This window comes from Bos indicus, chromosome 13, assembly GCF_029378745.1.
Source record: "Bos indicus isolate NIAB-ARS_2022 breed Sahiwal x Tharparkar chromosome 13, NIAB-ARS_B.indTharparkar_mat_pri_1.0, whole genome shotgun sequence".
Classification (NCBI taxonomy): domain Eukaryota; kingdom Metazoa; phylum Chordata; class Mammalia; order Artiodactyla; family Bovidae; genus Bos; species Bos indicus.
This window is the reverse complement of record NC_091772.1, coordinates 20,590,597-20,609,686: the sequence shown is the minus strand read 5'-3', so window position 1 is coordinate 20,609,686 and position 19,090 is coordinate 20,590,597.

Genomic DNA, 19,090 nt, shown 5'->3' with positions numbered 1-19,090 from the left:
AAAAAAATAAAGCAGTTTTAAAAAGATGTTTTCCATATTTTTAATTGAATTGGGTGATTATATAATCATTTCTCCTTTAAGGGCAGCCAATGGCATTTTTTTTCCACTCTCTGAAACTAAACTCCTACAATCAAGGAGGCAGGAGGAGGCAAGGCAAAGGGTATATTCATTTATAATGAATTGAACCTTGACTTATTAGAAAATGCAATTTGAGAACAGAAAAATCACTTGCTTCATATAATGGCTTAGCACTTTTCATCCTTACATAAATCTGTCCCTTTTAAACTCTTAGCTTTTAGGCCCTGGCCACTCTCATTATATTTAGGAAAATTGTCTTCAATTACATGACTCCAAACAAGGCCCTGGGCTCTTTACAAATCCATTTCTAATGTGTTGATCTTTATGCTGCACCTTAAGGACTCTTACATCTCAGACTGAATAGAACTGTATAATGGTGAAGAATTATTATTCAGCATCTTAGACACTGAATGAATAGTGTCTAAGCGAAACAGAGTCCTCATGCTATGTAAAACTGTCCCTTGGAAGCTAAAATACAAGACTTTCCAAATCCTAAATACCAGCTCAGTTGCTCCCATCACATAATCTCCCCTACAGAGGACTCAGAGTGTGGATTGTCAACAAGTGTTTGACAATTATTCAACAAAAACGGATAAACACCTACCACAGTGTGCTAGGCACTGATCCATCTAGGGGGTTAGATACATAAACAAGACATATGGAATCATTAGTGATTATATTTGTCTCCGTGCAACTTGCTTCTACCCACAGATCCAAGAAGTAAATAATCACACATGCCAAACTTAAAAATTTAATGAGACAAGGTAGCAGTTGTTGTGGCATTAACATGCTAAAAAGGAAAAATACATACAGAATAAATTATAGTATTCACCTGATACTATGTGCTGTTCAGTTCCTTAGATCCTTATTAGAAACTATTTTAAAACCATGAACAGGGACAAAAGAATTGAAAAAAGCATGACCTTCACACTACTGATTCAATAGCAAGTCAAAAGCTTGAGTTGAGGGCACAAAATGTTGCTGCCTAAAGCAGAAAACAGTAAATGGGGAAAGCAGTCTTTTTCCTGAACTTAAACATCTCTTACCATATACATTTTCTTTCCTTTCAATGAAATATAAAATTCTAGATTTTCTTGGGATGGATTCCTATTTAAGAATTAAATGTGCCCATCATGTATTTATATGTAATAAGATGTTATTCACAGCAATGTTTGTGACAGTGAAAATTAGAAGCATTCAGCATCCATCGAGGACTTCCCCGGTGGCTCAGAGGTTAAAGCATCTGCCTGCAATGCGGAGGACCTGAGTTCAATCCCTGGGTCAGGAAGATCCCCTGGAGAAGGAAATGGCAACCCACTCCAGTATTCTTGCCTGGAGAATCCCATGGATGGAAGAGCCTGGTGGGCTACAGTCCACAGGGTTGCAAAGAGTTGGACACGACTGAGAGACTTCACTTTTACTTTCAGTGTCCATCATGGAGGTCAGATTCATAAGTATCGATATGACCACAGTGTATTAAAATCATGCTGCATTTGTATTACAGACTGTATTAATTACCTTAATTTTTCACATCTCCCAGTACTTACATCCTTGGTATGTTCCCACACTAATTCTGAGCATAACCTTGTGATATGCTTCAGTACAATGGGACAATAGTAAATGTGATGCAAACAGAAGTTTGACAAAACTCTTCCACACTTCTGTACTGATTCTTTGATTCCTGCCTCCACAATTACAACATGCATGAGCTAGCCTCTTAGATGTGAGACACATGAAGAAAGCCATGTCTCTCTCTGACTTATTTCACTGAGCATAACATCAAGTGCCCAGCAATGGATGAATGGATACAGAAGATCTGTTATTATATACACAGTGGATTTCTCCATTGGAAAGTTAAATATAAGAGCAGGAATTTAATGCACAGGAAGACAAAAAGTAGCCCAATTGGCCAGTTATTAAAATCAACCAAGATCTCTAAAACAAAGGAGTGTCAGTTGGGGAAGGCACCTTGCTCTTTGCCCAACCATGAAGGGAATACCTCTTTGAAATGGATGCCTCAGCAGTCACAGCTTAAGCCAGGCACTTGCATTACCCAAAAAAAAAAAAAAAAAAATCATCCCCTAACAACTGTCAAAAATCACACTACAATACAATCTTTATTGATTTAAATTTTTTTCTCAGTGAGCATATTTTCATGTATTACTTACAGAATTTTAAGAGACTCTTCCAAAGAAAGCATAGCTATAGGAAACCTGCACATTGATGTATTTTCTCTTCTAAGCCCGTTTGTTAAAAGAACATTAGGCTATAGATGATAAACATTTCAGTGAGTTTCATCTGACTTGCAGAAGAAAACTTTGAAAATCTAGGAACTTGCAAGAATCTCTTCAAAGCAGATATAGATAACTAGGTGGATAAAAGACCTAAGAGTAGATCTCTGATTGAACTATTTAATGGTGTCAATTTAATAGTTGTATTTAATAGTTGATACTATTTAACGGTGGCCTTAATTGTGGTAGATAAATAACAAGAGAGCAACACTCAGAATCCTGCTGACCTACAGGTGCCTTGGAAAACCTCCATCACTACAGTGGATATAAACACCATTTCCTTGAGCCTAGAATTGTCTCCAGTACTTAGAGATAGATCATTCTAAGCCACCTAATTCAAAGCACCTCTATTAAAGAAGTTCCTTTAAGAAATTCATTATAATCTGAATGCTTGTGTCCTCCCCAAATTTTTAAGTTGAAATCTTAATGCCCGATTTGATGATAGTAGAAGGTGAGGTCACTGGGAATTGTTTAGGTCATAAGGGTCATGGAGCCCTCACGAAGGAATTAATGCTCATTTACAAGGGACACCAAAGAGCTAGTTCATAGGGCCACCATGTGCAGATAGAAGAAGTCTGCATGTAACCTGGAAAAGGACCCTCACCCAACCATGCACACACCCTGATCTCAGACTTCTCAGCCTCCAGGACAATGAGAAATACAGGACTGATGTCTGTAAGCTATCCAGCCAGTGGTGTTTTGTTATAGCAGCCTGAAAGGACAAAGACCAATGTCACAGTTTTTAAATTAGGGAATCCAGCTTCATCATCCTAATTCGCTCATTTTCTAATTTAATATGAGAGGTGAAAGAGAGGCATATGTCAAATATGACCCACAGGTTTCTGACTCACAGTACTAAGAATTTAGTGACTTCCATCACTGAAATAGAAAATATGGATAGAGGAATGCTGCCAAAAGTTCTATTAAACATACAAAAGAAAATAATAGCAATTCAGCACTATTTATAAAGGAAAAACACAAAGCACTCTTGATTTATGCATCCTGTGTGATATCTTGACCCAGAAAGAATGCTTATTTTTCAGCTTAGGGTTATCTGTATATGGCAAGTAGTGCTATAAAACACATTCACCTAAATCAGAGTATTTTATATTAGAACTAAGGAAAAATGGTGTTTTCCTATTCAATTGCGCACCTACAGAATAAATTTCCATAAATCCAATTCAACTGACGTAATAATTTAGAGCCCTCCCCCTTTAACAAACAATGATGAATCTGATCCTAAAACCAAGTTCATTTCTAGTATTTCATCTATGTGCTTGTACTCACCCCAAATCTCCAGGTTTTTCCTTTTGGATAACACATACACTTTGCCCTTGAAAGCACTCTTAAAGTAAGAGATAAACGGGCTAAATCTCAATGTGCTAAAGAAGCGATGGTACAGTGTGATAGTAACAAACAGTATTATCCTTCCAGACCACAGTTACTTTATAGTCAAATTAGTTCAGCTCTTTCCAACCATTTTTCCATCATAACATACATATAACATGACCATGTCTGCCAGAAATCTAGAGTAAATGAAAGGCCTTTCCAGGTCCTGTCTGGCAACTCTAAAACCCACTAATTTGTGAACCCTGCATTGGATTATACATGTAATTTTCACTTTCTAGTATCTCTTTCAGAGAAGGCAATGGCAACCAATTCCAGTACTCATGCCTGGAGAATCCCAGGGACGGTGGAGCCTGGTGGGCTGCCATCTATGGGGTCGCACAGAGTTGGACGCAACTGAAGCAACTTAGCAGCAGCAGGAGCAGCAGCATCTCTTTAGTTTCCATTTCTTTTACGACCCAAAGTTAATGGCACAATCAATTTGAAGAAGATTTATCCGAGGTTTAATGAGCCCAAGCTTTGAGAAATATCCTTGCTGCTGCTAAGTCACTTCAGTCGTGTCTGACTCTGTGCAACCCCAAAGACAGCAACCCACCAGGCTCCACCGTCCCTGGGATTCTTCAGGCAAGAACACTGGAGTGGGTTGCCATTTCCTTGAAGAGTGAAGTTGCTCAGTCGTGTCTGACACTTCACGATCCCATGGACTGCAGCCTACCAGGCTCCTCTGTCCATGGGATTTTCCAGGCAAGAGTACTGGAGTCGGGTGCCATATCCTTTGACATCACCAAATTCATACCTTTTCTGTTACTGCTCCATTTGTAATATATTTCTATGCCTTGAACGTCAAAGGTGCAGGAGAGCAGGGTTGATTCAAAAAATGTCTTCTTTTAACTCATCTTATGGATTAATTAATCCTTCATGGATTCTAGAAGGATACACAGAGCAATTCTTTCCTCTAGTTAAGTCGCCTATTGTTATCCACATAGAGTCCACCTGAAATAGGTTCTCTACACATTTCAACTTGTCCCACTAGAACCTTGACAATTCAAGAAGAACTTCAGTCCTGTTTCTCAGGGTCACCCAGAACCACAGCACCTCTGCCATGCACTTGATGTTCAAATGGAAATAAGACACCATCCATAAGTGCTTTCAAAGTTCTTTTGACAGCTAACATATTACATCATTTGGTTCTGCCCAGATGCACAGTTTTTCACCACTGATTCATGCCTCACTAAAAAATCCATAAATTACCCTGTTCAGTTCAACCCATCTGCTTTGTACAAACATGGTAGGTTTTCACTTTCAACTGTTAATAATCCCAAATTTCTCTTTCCTGCATTCTGTTAAAAGGATGTTTGTATGTCCTACGAGCCCTTGTTCATTTTTTTTTTCACCAATGAATACATTCTATCTCTAGCAAATTCTTTTATTATTATTTTCTTTAGGATGCTGCAACCATACCCAAAAGAATACAGAAAATGAGAGTCAAAGAAGAGGGAGGAAGAATTCTGGAAGAACTCAGAAAAGAGATGAGTTTCAATATATAATAAGAAAAAAATATTTTAATCTAGTAGAAAATGGAGAATGAGGCAAAGGTCTACAGTGTCGGCCCTGACACGTGTCATTCCTAGGGAGTTGTAGATGGCAGGGCTGGAGGGCATTCTGCCCAACACAGGCCCTTCTCACACCCTCGAGGCTTCCTGAGATTTTCTTTTTCCCCTTTGGCACAGCCACTTATACTCTGCACTGGAGTCTGTCTGCCCAAGTTAACAACTCTTACTGCTGAGCAGCAAACATTCACAAACTTTTTCTCTCTGCTATTGTTGATGCAAATAAAGGGATTTGTCCCTGCAGGTGGAAGTCTAATGACCACCAGGAGAATGAATGAGCACTGTAAGAACACGTCTGCACAATTTTGCCAAAACAGGTAAATTAGACGGCTAATTTAAAAAACCTCACAAAATCCCTTTTCTCTAACAGGAGTAACTTGAGCTATTACTATTAACCATGTTTCTAGCTTCCACACATTTGATGTTTTACCTCTGCCCTTCATGCATATCCCGGACATGCCTCGTTCTGGACAACATGACAATGTGCTTGAGTCACTTCCTTTTAGCCTCCTTCACATCTTCTCTCCTTGGAAAGAGTCCTTCTCTCAGAGGGTGCACTTTTCAAATACAAATCAACCAATCCAGGCTCCACACTCCCAACCAACTTCCTTTTTGGGCTCTCACACTTCAGGCCACTATTCACCTGCCTCCTTGCTCCAGGGCCAGGTATTCAACAATGAGGGACAGCCCCCAGTCCCATGAGCCAATCCCAAACCTGCTTCCTCTGCCTTGTCCATTCCCTCTCACAGAAAACCACAAAGGTTCTTGCACACAGTTCCCCACCCCCCACCATGACCAACCCCAGTGCTTCCCCAGGTGGTCCCTCATGGCATGCCCTCTCCACCTAGGGACTGTAAAGAACTATCTTTATAATGAAAGTCACGTGCTCATCTGTTAGCCTCTCTATCCCTCAAGTTTCCTATTAATAGAGCATTTTAGAACAGCTGCTAACTGTCACTATAAGGTAACCTGGAGAAGATGGTGACCAAAGTGACTAGATGAGGAATGTATAAACCAGACACTGAAGCTAAGATGTCTCTCCCCAGTTACTGTCATTTCAAAAAGAAGACTGACAGGGAATAACCCCTTTCCCAAGGGTTCCCACACACTTTGAAGTACCACCTTTTCCTTCACAAAGGCAGACGAGGGGCCCAGACTGGCTCCATACCTTCCCTAACATAACTGATCATCAGTTTCTTTTAACTATATAAGATAATGCTGCTAAACTCTTGCAGTGTGTGAGAATTACAGATGTGAAGTTCCTGTTACAGTGCTTCTTCATACATAGTGGGTACTCCATAAACAGGAAATATTTTTACTGATATCAATATCATTATAATTGTCATTTTTTAAAATAGCACAAACTAAGGAATTAGTTCTTTTTTTTTTTTGGTTGCACTGGATCTTCATTGCTGTTCTCAGGCTTTCTCTAGTTGGGGGTGTGGCACACAGGCCTAGTTGCTCCTCAGCACATGGAATTTTCCTGGACCAGGGATCAAACTGGTGTCCCCAGCAATGGCAGGCTGATTCCTATCCACTGTACCACCAGGGAAGTCCTAATTTTAAAATTTTCTTTTCTCGTCTCACTTCTTGCTGAAATGGCACTTAAAATCCAACAAGGCAGTTCTATTTCCAGTTTTTTAAGGAATCTCCACACTGTTCTCCATAGTGGCTGTACTAGTTTGCATTCCCACCAACAGTGTAAGAGGGTTCCCTTTTCTCCACACCCTCTCCAACATTTATTATTTGTAGACTTTTGGATCGTAGCCATTCTGGCTGGTGTGAAATGGTACTTCATAGTGGTTTTGATTTGCATTTCTCTGATAATGAGTGATGTTGAGCATCTTTTCATGTGTTTGTTAGCCATCTGTATGTCTTCTTTGGAGAAATGTCTATTTAGTTCTTTGGCCCATTTTTTGATTGGGTCGTTTACTTTTCTGGAGTTGAGCTGTAGGAGTTGCTTGTATATTTTTGAGATTAGTTGTTTGTCAGTTGCTTCATTTGCTATTATTTTCTCCCATCCTGAAGGCTGTCTTTTCACCTTGCTAATAGTTTCCTTTGATGTGCAGAAGCTTTTAAGGTTAATTAGGTCCCATTTATTTTTGACTTTATTTCCAATATTCTGGGAGGTGGGTCATCGAGGATCCTGCTGTGATGTATGTCAGAGAGTGTTTTGCCTATGTTCTCCTCTAGGAGTTTTATAGTTTCTGGTCTTACATTTAGATCTTTAATCCAGCAATCCCACTGCTGGGCATACACACTGAGGAAACCAGAAGGGAAAGAGACACGTGTACCCCAATGTTCATCGCAGCACTGTTTATAATAGCCAGGACATGGAAGCAACCTAGATGTCCATCAGCAGATGAATGGATAAGAAAGCTGTGGTACATATACACAATGGAGTATTACTCAGCCATTAAAAAGAATACATTTGAATCAGTTCTAATGAGGTGGATGAAACTGGAGCCTATTATACAGAGTGAAGTAAGCCAGAAAGAAAAACATAAATACAGTATACTAACGCATATATATGGAATTTAGAAAGATGGTAACAATAACCCGGTGTACGAGACAGCAAAAGAGACAGTGATGTATAGAACAGTCTTATGGACTCTGTGGGAGAGGGAGAGGGTGGGAAGATTTGGGAGAATGACATTGAAACATGTAAAATATCATGTAAGAAACGAGTTGCCAGTCCAGGTTCGATACACGATACTGGATGCTTGGGGCTAGTGCACTGGGACGACCCAGAGGGATGGTATGGGGAGGGAGGAGGGAGGAGGGTTCAGGATGGGGAACACATGTATACCTGTGGCGGATTCATTTTGATATTTGGCAAAACTAATACAATTATGTAAAGTTTAAAAATAAAATAAAATTAAAAAAAAAAATCCAACAAGGCCACGTTACTTCAAATTACTTCAAAAAAAAATTTAATGAGTTTTTCATAAATGAAAAAAAAACACAAGATTTGTCACTTAATTACTCAAATAGCTTGATTTGTTTCCACAATAACCAGCCAACCTGTCAAATTGTTCATCCCAAAAGGGACAGAAATCATGATGATTGTGACCAGGCTAGGAAGCATCAGGCATTCAGTAATAAAGAGTAATAAAAAGGGATGGACATAACTATGAAAACTTTTAAAATATTTAAACATCAGTAAATCTCAATCAAAAATATCACAGAATATAGAAACTAGGTATGTCTAGTGTTGATGTTATATCTGATGCTATGCTATTAATTTCATGTCAACCTGAATGGCCCATGGGGCACACAAATATCCGATAAAATATTACTCTGGGTATTTCTGTGTATGTGTTTGGAGATAAGATTAATATTTAAATCGGTAAACTGAGAAGTTCCCTGGTAGTGCAGGGGATAAGAATCCACCTACCAATGTAAGGGACACGAGTTTGATCCCTGGTCCGGAAAGATCCCACATGCCTCGGAGAAACTAAACCCATGTGCCACGACCACTGAGCCTGCACTTGTGCAATGAGAAGCCCATGCACCACGAGAGAGTAGCCCCGCTCTCGGAAACCAGAGAAAGTCCCCGCAAAGCAACAAAGACCCCGAGCAGCCAAAAATAAAATTATTTTTTAAGAAATTGGAAAACTGAGTACAGCAGACTTTCCTCCTTAATGTGGGTAGGCCTCATTCAATCAATTAAAGGCCTGAACCAAAACAGAACAATAGGTCTGCCCCTGTTATCATCCTGTGCCAGGTAAGAGAGACTTCCTCTTAGCTGACTTCTTTCAAAACAAGGCATCAGCTTTTCCTGCCTTTGAATTCAAACTGAAACAACAGGTCTCCTGGATCTCTACCTGGCTAATTCACCCTGCGTGTCTTGGGGTTTGTCAACCTCCATAATCACATGTGTCAACTCCTTTAAAAAAAAAAAAAAATCCTATTGATTCTCCTTCTGTGGAAAACCCTGATTCATACACATCCTCAAGAACATGTAATAATAATGAGAAGAAATAATCACAGAATGTTTTCTATATACCAGGCACTGTTCTAAGCCCTTTATAAAAATTTTCTCATTCCTTACAAACAATCCTATGAGGATTGATATTTACAGTGGAGCAAACAGAGGCATAGAGAGGTAGAAAGACCTGGACAGCTCATAAAACCAGAATTTTAATCTACACACAATGGCTTCGAATCTCTGCTTCTAACCATGTTAGTATTAAGAAACAAAATACTTGGATGAAGTAGGTCATCATTGGAAACACAGTATCACCATGGACAATTCAATGTGACATGTCAGAACCATATTCCTGTCTTTAAAAAAAAAATAACTCAGGGCTTCCATGGTGGTCCAGTGGCTAAGACTCTGAGCTACCAATGTATGGGGTCTCAGTTCAAACCCTGGTCAGAGAACGAGATCCCACATGGCACAAATAAGACCTGCTACTGCTACTGCTAAGTCGCTTCAGTCGTGTCCAACTCTGTGTGACCCCATAGACGGCAGCCCACCAGGCTCCCCCGTCCCTGGGATTCTCCAGGCAAGAACACTGGAGTGGGTTGCCATTTCCTTCTCCAATGCAGGAAAGTGAAAATTGAAAGTGAAGTCGCTCAGTCGTGTCCGACTCCTAGCAACCTCATGGACTGCAGGCTACCAGGCTCCTCCGTCCATGGGATTTGCCAGGCAATAGTACTGGAGTGGGGTGCCATTGCCTTCTCCGAATAAGACCTGGCACAACCAAATAAATAAATATTTTAAAAAATAATTCAAAGGATTTGTAAAAATTGAGTATTCAATTAATAATATCAGTGTCAAACAAAGGGCTAGCACTCAATTATTAATTTCTTTTCCCATTATGAATGAAATCATCTTGATTCTATTTTCATTAATAGATTCAGTTCAGTTCACTCAGTTGTGTCCAACTCTTTGCGACCCTGTACACCGCAGCACGCCAGGCCTCCCTGTCCATCAACAACTCCCGCAGTTTACCCAAACTCATGTCCATTGAGTCAGTGATGCCATCCAACCATCTCATCCTCTGTCGTCCCTTTCTCCTCCTGCCTTCAATCTTTCCCAGCATCAAGGTCTTTTCAAATGAGTCAGTTCTTCGCATCAGGTGGCCAAAGTATTGGAGTTTCAGCTTCAACATCAGTCCTTCCAATGAACACTCAGGAATGTTCTCCTTTAGGATGGACTGGTTTGATCTCTTTGCAGTCCAAGGGACTCTCAAGAGTCTTCTCCAACACCACAGTTCAAAAGCATCAATCCTTTGCTCAGCTTTCTTTACAGTCCAACTCTCACATCAATACATGACTACTGGAAAAAAATACATGACTACTGGAAAAAAATAAAATAGATTATATGGACCTATGAGTATTTCTTCTCATCAGAAAGCAATACACTGCTATGTTTTCATTCTTTTCTTCTTTGATGATGTATCTCCCCATAAACTTTGAAAATTAGGAGTAAACATAAAGGTGACTCAATTTTAATATCCACATTTCTATCAAGTTACACCATGCTTGCCATGTTGTAAAACAAATTTCCATAATTTCATTATGATAAAATGAAAGAACTTGCTTTCTGACATTAGTATAATATACCTTCTCTAAGAGCCCTAATTCCAGCTTCATAAATGTGACAGGTAATTTTTTTTTATTCTATTCATACTTTATGGGGGGAATTTACTTGCCAAATTATATACAAATTGCACTGCTCATTATTCCTTATAAGACAGAAACCACAAGAGCTCATAATGTTTGTAACATTTGAATTGCTATCAGTAGCACTAATGTTTTGTATACTTTGCATTTCTTTACAGAAAGCTGCATTAATGTCACTAGCACAGTTTCATCTAGAGAGCAGTCAAGGTCATGACATAGGTTTACTTGTCTGCAACTAAGTGAATGTTTGTGTTTTTCTTCCCCCTTTTATTCCTGCTCAGCTTCAACTTGAATCTGGATATATAAGCAAATAAAAATTTTTAACAGATACAGATATATTGCCATTCAATAACTATGTATATTTTACTCTATTATTTGATATGTTTGGACAGACGTATTCACCCATGAAACAATTACTGCAAAAAAGATGATTTATCCATCAACCCAAAAGTTCCCCTCTGCCCCTTTGTAAATCTTTCCCATTTAAGCAGTGCTCCCATCCCCAAACGTGGGGGACAGACTGAGGTGGCCTCCTGCTGTTCATGCTCTTACATCATCTCCTCCCCTTGGGCGTGGGCTGGACCTGTGACTTGTTTCTAATAAATAGAACTAAGATGACAGGATGTCCATAGACCGATCATAATATTCATGGATGATGACCTCTCCCTTGCCAGCCTTTCGGAAGCAACCTGCCAATTTGTGAGCCGCCATGTGGAGAGGGTCATGAGGCAGGGAACTGAGGGCAGCTTCCAGCCTAAAACCAGAGAGGAAATGATGTCTTCAGTTTAGCAGCCTACAAGGCACTGAATGAACCTGGAACCTGATCCTTCCCCAGTTGAGCTTCAAAGAAGAGCCCATTCCTGGCTAATGCTTTGATTACAGCCTTGTAGACGAGCCTGTTAAGCTGTACCCAGACTTTTAACTCACAGGAAGTCTGAGATAATATATGGATATTGTAAGCTGCTAAATTTTTGGTAATATTATCACATAGCAATAGATGATATACCAGCCAACAATTGACCTGCTGTCACCATGGACTAGTTTGCACTTTCTGGAATTTTATATAAAAGGAAACATAGAACAAAGAAAAAAATTTATCTAGCTTATATATGTGTGTGTATATATATTTGTGTACACACATAATGTATAATTGAATTGCTTTGCTATAAACCTGAAACTAAAACATTGTAAATCAACTATACTTAAATTTAAAAAAAGAAAAAACTAAGGCAAAGAAAAAATAATGACTTATTTCAAATCTACAAAGCTTATCTGGCTGTATTTTCCACTTACACTTTGTTTATGCAATTAAATACAGAAATCACCTTATCAACTCGTCTAAGAAGACAGTGACCATGTCTGAACCTAAGGCAAATAAATAATAAATATTTGTCTTTGAAAATATAACTTTATTGTGTATTCCTAACACTTAAAAGGTGAGGCTTAAATGTCAGTTGTTGGTGATGATTAGTAGCAAAGAAATTAAGAGAAAGTAGGGAGAGAGATGTAGCAAAGAAAAATAGGATTGGTGATGAAATACAGTGAATGTTTTTCCTGCCAACTTAATGTTCACTTTTTCCTTTTATTTAATGACCATTGTTATCACTTGATATTGAATTAAGCCCTGTTTTATACCAGGAAATGCTAGATGATTTGTTCTTCTTCTTGAACAAAATATTTAAATTCATAATCTGACTTATATGAGGAAAAACAAAACAAAATGAAAACAGGCGCATAGATACAGAGAACAAACTGGTAGTTGAAAAAGAAAAGGGGAGTGATAAGGGGAGGTAAAATATGCAGAAGGGATTCAGAGGTACGAACCTCCGGTTATAAAATAGATAAGCCACAGGATGTAGTGTAGAACATAAGGAATATGGTCAATAATATTTTAAGAGGTATGGGGACAGATAGTTATGAGACTTATGGTGGCAATCGTTTCATAATGTATGCAAATGCCAAATCATTATGTAGTACACCTGAAACACAGTATTATTGTACATTAACTATATTTCAATTAAAAAATAAAAAAGATGAATATTTAAACTCTGATATTTATATTTAGTTCTTCATACCTAAGAGCCATGGGACCCAAACTGTTAACAATCTTTAACTAATTGATCTCCCAAACCACCCACTGTGCTTCGTATTGGTCAGTTCAATGCACTATTGAGTGCTGACTGCATGACAGTTGTGTTCAGGTACTGGGGATAGATGAATTGGAATGGTCATTGTCCTTGAAGAAGTTTTACTTGCACTGTGGACTTGGAAATGTAAGTAGATGATTCAAATGCAATCTATTAAGGTACAATGAAATATCATGAAGGTACAACTTAAAGGACTTAAGACCTACATAGTATACAAGCGATTGTGTTGGAAAGATTTGTTTTCCAGGTTTTATCAGAAATATTCTCACATGATTTTTGATATTAAAAATCTGTCATCCTGCCAACATAAGCCCCCAAATCAAAATGTATAAACTACAAGAAAAGGGAATCTGAGAACAAAATCAAGGAGGGGGGGAAATCACAATTTTTCTTTTATTATCATCCTCACAGTCCTATCTCTACTCAATAGAAAAGATCCATACAGTCTGTTAAATGGCTAATGGTATTGGAATGAGGTACTGGAAAAGCTTTCAGGTTGTCCTAATGTGATTTGTTAGAAGTTCAATGTTATAAGTTTAAAAAAAATAGGAAAATTTTACTTCCTGTAGCAATAATGCAAACTTTCCTGCAAAGAAAAAATCAGAAAGCTGTATAAAATATTTTAAAGATTTATAATAATGAATAAGTGGCTAATGAGGCACTAAAAACTGGACATGGAACAACAGACTGGTTCCAAATAGGAAAAGGAGTACGTCAAGGCTGTATATTGTCACCCTGCTTATTTAACTTCTATGCAGAGTACATCATGAGAAACTCTGGGCTGGAGGAAGCACAAGCTGGAATCAAGATTGCCGGGAGAAATATCAATAACCTCAGATATGCAGATGACACCACCCTTATGGCAGAAAGTGAAGAGGAACTAAAAAGCCTCTTGATGAAAGTGAAAGAGGAGAGTGAAAAAGTTGGCTTAAAGCTCAGCATTCAGAAAACGAAGATCATGGCATCCAGTCCCATCACTTCATGGGAAATAGACGGGGAAAGAGTGGAAACAGTGTCAGACTTTATTTTTGGGGGATCCAAAATCACTGCAGATGGTGACTTCAGCCATGAAATTAAAAGATGCTTACTCCTTGGAAAGAAAGTTATGACCAACCTAGATAGCCTATTAAAAGGCAGAGACATTACTTTGCCAACAAGTCTGTCTAGTCAAGGCTATGGTTTTTCCAGTGGTCATGTCTGGATGTGAGAGCTGGACTGTGAAGAAAGCTGAGCGCCGAAGAATTGATGCTTTTGAACTGTGGTGTTGGAGAAGACTCTTGAGAGTCCCTTGGACTGCAAGGAGATCCAACCATTCCATCCTAAAGGACATCAGTCCTGGGTGTTCATTGGAAGGACTGATGCTGAAGCTGAAATTCCAATACTTTGGCCACCTCATGCAAAGAGGTGACTCATTGGAAAAGACTCTGATGCTGGGAGGGATTGGGGGCAGGAGGAAAAGGGGATGACAGAGGATGAGATGGTTGGATGGCATCACCGACTCGATGGAAACAAGTTTGGGTAAACTCCCGGAATTGGTGATGGACATGGAGGCCTGGCATGCTGCGGTTCATGGGGTCACAAAGAGTCGGACACGACTGAGCGACTGAACTGAACTGAGGCATTAAAAAACCTACATGGCCAAGACCTGGATAAAGAGACGTATCCAAAGAAATGAAGCTAGCATTAGAGGCTATTTCCCCTGGGGGATATTTTCTAATTGCAAAGAGGCAGATAAGAGGAGAGTAGTTGAACAGGGCTTTGTGAAGATTCATGGGGTTAGTCGACCAAAAACTGGAGTTCAAGGTCAACTAAGAAGGGAATATCAACCTGAGTGCTCTTTCATGGTCTTTCACCTGACTTGAGCTTGTCATATCATGTTGAATGAATTCCAAGAAGAAGCATCTCATGGATAAATGTGCTAAGAGACTCAAATGGAAGCTGCAAGGCTTCTTGTGACTTTGCCTCAGTAAACATGTGACATTATTTTTGCTCTAATCGAGCAAACTAATTGAGTCAAAGTGTCAGTCTACAGTCAAAGGCAGGGAAATACTCAATAATGTGAATACTGGGGGACATGATTCACTGAGGAGGGCACCTTTGGAGACTACAAGAACTTTAGGGCACAGGAAGAACATAATTGACAATCCCTGCTGAGCTCCCAACAAGCGTCAGCTGCTGACCATGTGAGTGAACCATCAAAAACACAGAGCCTAGCTGAGCCTTCCAATGATTCGAGCTCTAGTCACCTGATTAGACTATATCACAGAATCCAAGAGCAAATTTTCCAGATAAGCCCAGTCTCAACAGAAACATGAGAATATTAATCAATTACTGGATTAGGGCATTACATTTTGTGATGGTTAGTTGTTCAAAATTGGATAGCTGAAACACCTCTCATTGTCTAGACATTAAGAACAAGGTAAAACAAGGACCTATTGTATAGCCCAGGAAACTCTGATCAATGTTATGTGCCAGCCTGGATGGGATTGGAGTTTTGTGGAGAATGGATACATGTATATGTATGGTTGAGTCCCTTTGCTGTCCACCTGAAACTATCACAATGTTGTTAATCAGCTGTACCCCAACACAAAATGAGATGCTTTCTTTAAAAAAAAAATAAGGTAAGAATGTATGTTATAATACCTATGGTAAAAACTGAACTAGAGAAATGACTGCCACTGCTGCTGCTGCTAAGTCACTTCAGTTGTGTCCGACTCTGTGAGACCCCATAGATGGCAGCCCACCAGGCTCCTCTGTCCCTGGGATTCTCCAGGCAAGAATACTGGAGTGGGTTGCATTTCCTTCTCCAATGCATGCATGCATGCTAAGTCGCTTCAGTTGTGTCCAACTTCATGCGATCCTATGGACAGCAGCCCTCCAGGGTCCTCTGTCCACAGGATTCTCCAGGCAACAATACTGGAGTGGGCTGCCATTTCCTTCTCCCAGAAAAATGACTATTTAACTATAAATCTTACAAAGAGGGAAAGAAGGATAATAAAAATAATCAATCCAGACAAACTTGACTTTATAGCTATTTCACAGCAGGCCAATGCTCCTGCAGTAACAACTAGTAAAAAATTAATTATTCAAAACATGTTTTTAAAAGGTCTTCAGAGTCTGTGGAAGCAAAGAGTAAGATTAAATAAAAGTCTAAGCAGAATTCTAAGAAGTTTCTAAGAGGAGAAATTCTCTCAGGGGAGCTAGTAACATCCAATTATTTTTCCCATGGAACATGAAGTAATTTTTGTTGTAGACTCAGATCTGATTTGTTCAAGTTTCAAGGTTACCTAAGAATAGAGCCTCTAATGGGGAAAATGTAAAGTGAAAAGCTTTGAATAATCAAAGAAATAGTGTGGCAAATTGAAAACTTGAGAACTAAAACAATAGTTCATAATTCAACAGGACCTTTTCTGTATTTTGAGACCATAAAGGTATAAGAAGATAGAGGTCAAAATCTTCTAGAGGAAGACTGAAATTCTTAGTTTCTCAATGCTTAGGGAAACAAAAACTTGCTTCAAGCACACTGTCAAGTTTTCCTTTCAATATTAGTCAAATGTTGAAAATATGCAGAGTGTGAACGTGGAGATTTGGTTCTGAAGCACAGAACTGGAATTACAATAATATTTCATACCTAGACTTCCCTGGTGGCTCAGACGGTAAAGCGTCTGTCTACAATGCGGGAGACCCGGGTTCGAGCCCTGGGTTGGGAAGATCCCCTGGAGAAGGAAATGGCAATCCACTCCAGTACTATTGCCTGGAAAATCCCATGGACAGAGGAGCCTGGTAGGCTACAGTCTATGGGGTCGTATAGAGTCAGACACGACTGAGCGACTTCACTTTCACTTTCATACCTAGGGAAAATAAGACCATCCAGGCTCTAAACCAGAGATCTGGGACAGCCATATCCTTGAACAAAGATGACCAAAGGTAAACTGTGTAACAAACTCAAACTCAGCTTTGGTCCAGTTCAATTTTGATTTGGATTGAGATAGCAGTCTCAATTATCTGCCCGAGAAAGAATCCTCTTAGTTGGAAGTCTGTAATATCAGGAATCTCTGATTCTTTATATCTCAATATATATAAACATTGAACACACAACTTAAAAATTACGAGAACAGCAAAGAAGAAAATGTTACTAACATTGAAAAAGAAATGGTAAATAGAAATGAACATATAATCAAAATAGAGTTAGCAAAAACTTTAAAATATATCAAAGAAAGAATATGGATCAAATAGATAAAATAAGGGAAAAATTTAATAGAAAGTTGGAATCCACAAAACAGAATCAAATGGAGAATCTAGAACTGAAAACTGCAAAACAGAGTATATAAGATAAAAAACCCAACTGATAAGTTAAACAACAGATTGAACACAGAACATGAAAGCAGTAAGTTGTAAAGCAAGTCAATAAAAATAACTAGATGAAGAGAGAAAAAAAAATGAGGGAAAAAATAAAGAACAGAGTACAACAGGCAAATAGTAAATGATTTTAAACCTTGAGGCTTACATATAACAACTTATATCCATAACAGTCTATTTTAAATGGAGAACGACTTGGCCCCATTCTAAAGTTCAGTATTTTTACTCTCTTCTGTATTTATGCTTCTGAGACCATATTTTACATCTTTTAATTGTGCTATCCCTTAATTATTGTAATTGCGGTTTTTAATACTTTTGTCTTTTATAATAGCTATAAAAATGACTAATCACTACCTTTACTATATATTTATCTTTCCCATGAGATTAATTTTTTCATGTTTTCTTGCTACCAATTTGCACCCTCAAACTAATTAGTCCTTTCCCATAGAAATGTTATATTTTAATAACAAAATCTATTTTTATGACTTGACATTTCTCTATTGACATACCTATCCAAAAATCATGCATGCTCAGTTTAATGAATTACCACTAAGTGTACAACTACCATCTAGGTAAAAAACTGATTATTGCCAACATCACGCAAGGCCCTTTAATGTCCTCTCTCAATCTCCCTACCTTCTTTCTAAAAATGACCACAGTCTTGAGCTTTACCATGATGGTTTAGTTTCACCCTTGCCAGCTAGTCACGAAAATTTGGATGAGTCACATCAGTTGACAATGGCCAGAGTCACATAATAAAAATATGATTCCAATTATATAAATATACCAAAGATGACACCATAAATGACCTAGAAGAAATTTTCACTACATCAAATCACAATAGAAAAACATGAGAACAAATTGGAGTTTTTTAAAAAAAAACACTTTTTAGAAAGTAATATAATTTTGAGAATGCCAATATATAATTTTTATTGGATTATTTGAGTAAACATGTCGGAATCTGGCTTAACGAATGCTATAGACAGAGGAGAGAGAGAAACTTCATAGTTATTCAGTTGTTCCTTTCCTTAGTGGAAGTGCTTGTTACATAATCAGGTCTCCAGAAGTCAGGGTCTCTAGAATTGCAACTCAAATATCACTTGCCAAAATAACAATAATAGCATTTAATATTCCTGATGCTATGCTACAGTAGGAATATAAAAATGAAATACATTACAACATTATAAAGTTCATTGTGTTAAAACAGAGCTATGATCATCTAATTATACTTAGGAAAAAATAACTTGTGATATTACAGGAAATACCTGAAAAAAACACATATTAGGTTCGAAGTTTTAAATTAAAATTTACATTTTAGGGACTTCCCTGGTGGTCCAGTGGTTAGGACTCTGCATCCACCGCAGGGAGCCCAGTTTTCATCCCTGATCAGGGAACTAAGCTTCCTCAAGACACACAGCACAGCAAATGTACGTTTTAATCTTATTTCAGAAACTTCTCTTCTAACCACTTTCCATACATGATACAAATCACTTGTACTCATGAAGCACTGTATGACTGATAAGTTTAGTTCAATAGAATTCTCAGTCATTTTCCAGCACTCATGTATGGGAGCACTGGACCATAAAGGATGCTGAGTGCCGAAGAATCAGTGCTCTCAAATTGT